Raw genomic sequence first — 1958 nt, forward strand, 5'->3', positions numbered from 1 at the left:
TTATTTAAGCTATTTATAATCTCTTGAAACCATTAGTGAACATTATTTATAATATTGAAACCTGGGTGAACATTAATTCAACTAAACTGTATATATAATATTAGAACTGGGTATGAATAGAGTTAACATATTGATTAAATTAATTATTAATGGAACTTTAAAGATAATCCGCTAGCATATAATTCCAGCATCTTGTTGGAAAGCGTCTATGGGTCTGATCCCCTTGTTTTGGCCCTGTGGATCCCTTGGAGACCTAAAAGGCTACTAAAAGTCCGGGGCTCCTATGTTTCGGAGGTCCTGGGGACTGATGCACAAGACGACAATGAAATAAAGTAAATTTTAATTTTTGATTACCTTTAGTGTTGATTTTCTGTATATTGCTTCCAATGACTTGTGAAAGTCTGTTAAAATCTGATGTATTACTTCTTCCTGTAGTAAACAAAAAGGGGAAAAAATTAAATAAAATTAAATAAATGAAAATAATATAAATAAAAAATACATAACCTATAACCTATAAAAATGAATAACAAATAACAAATTTCAGACTATTTATTTGTTGCAATACACCAATTCGTTGATGACGAGGTAGAAGCAATTAAATATTAATGAGTCTACAATTGAAATAGGAAGTTAAAAGCACAAGTGATATTTGATAGATTAAATACAACTACCAACTGTAAACTATTAACAAATTATTAAATTATCATTATTCTACGAGTTAATTACTTTCAAATAACTGAACGCTACTGATGAGCTTACCGCCTGAATTTATGTATGATGCATCATACATCTCCGATCCAAAGTCTCCCTTGCCGTAAGATGCCATTTTGGTATAAGTACACCTTGCTGAATCCAGTATGGAAAGTAAAGCTAAAGTTAAAATCTGCTTTCTTCAAAACTGTGTGTGCATAAACGCACTAGTAATTAGGTAGAATTAAAGTAACCCTCTGTGAAAATAAGAAGTTGAGTGTTCATTTGTTTTCAGACAGCAAAGACTGATAAATGGCAATGATGAGGTTTATGATGATGATAAATGTTATATAGATGACTGAGAATATGGTATTAATGTGGATGATTATAAGATAATATAATCTTTATTTTCAAATTTACAAAACAGTAATATGAAATTTGGTTGTTGACTCTACAATAATGTTAATATAAATAGTAAACAAGAATAAAATATTATTACATTATTAGTCTAGACCTAGGCCTATTCAGGTAGGCTATAGTAGGTAATTCTACTACCAGTAAGCCAGACTAGGACTATGGTGATAGCAGTGCTACTAAACTAGCCTAGCCCTAGCCTAAAGTAATAGTACTGTAGGCGCTCAATTAGAGCGCACAGGCTAGGCCTAGTAGTAATAGCCCGAGGCCTATCCTAGGCCTAGTTAGTACTAGGCATAGGCCTACTACTACTAGCCTAGCCTAAGTAAGCCTACTAGACCCGCTAGAACTAGGAATTTTCTTTAGTAGAACGTTTATGCTGGCTAGCTAAGAAAGATATGAAATTGGTGGATTTTGGATTTTATTTACCAAAGTGTGCTACCACAAGGTATCTGCTACCAACATATAAACAGTGACTAGGCCTAGGCTCAATTCCTTAACAATCACACCCACTTATCGATAAACCTATCGAATCGTTTCGTTCCCCCGACATACGGTTCAAAACGTTAGAATTGCCTACAGTAAAGTAAGGTAGGCCTGGCTCACTTCCGGAATTGTTTTGTTTATGTACACCAAGTAGTCTAATGCCAAACTATACATCATTTCTACAACGGGATAAAAAGAAAAATCACCTTTAGTACAAATAACCTTAATAAATATGCGAAGTAGAATATAGGTTCAGAATATATTAATTGAAACAACGTTATAAAGGCCTACAAATCCTTCCGATTATTCTTGTGACCAATCATCATGTCATCATCGATAACAAATAACCAACCAATCTACTTTGTATA

At 33.2% G+C, this 1958-nt stretch overlaps 1 long non-coding RNA gene across 1 annotated transcript; it reads right to left on the minus strand.

Annotated features, from left to right (window-relative positions):
* Nucleotides 1-353: 353 nt before the first annotated feature.
* Nucleotides 354-1931, minus strand: LOC117124098. Its single transcript, XR_004447924.1, has 3 exons — nt 1797-1931; nt 760-947; nt 354-429 (listed from the first exon to the last, which is right to left on the minus strand). It is a non-coding gene; the product is annotated as an uncharacterized LOC117124098 (long non-coding RNA).
* Nucleotides 1932-1958: the final 27 nt, after the last annotated feature.

Source organism: Anneissia japonica, unplaced genomic scaffold (assembly GCF_011630105.1).
Source record: "Anneissia japonica isolate Jap-2015-1 unplaced genomic scaffold, ASM1163010v1 scaffold288194_len294098_cov161, whole genome shotgun sequence".
In the NCBI taxonomy this organism is placed as follows: domain Eukaryota; kingdom Metazoa; phylum Echinodermata; class Crinoidea; order Comatulida; family Comatulidae; genus Anneissia; species Anneissia japonica.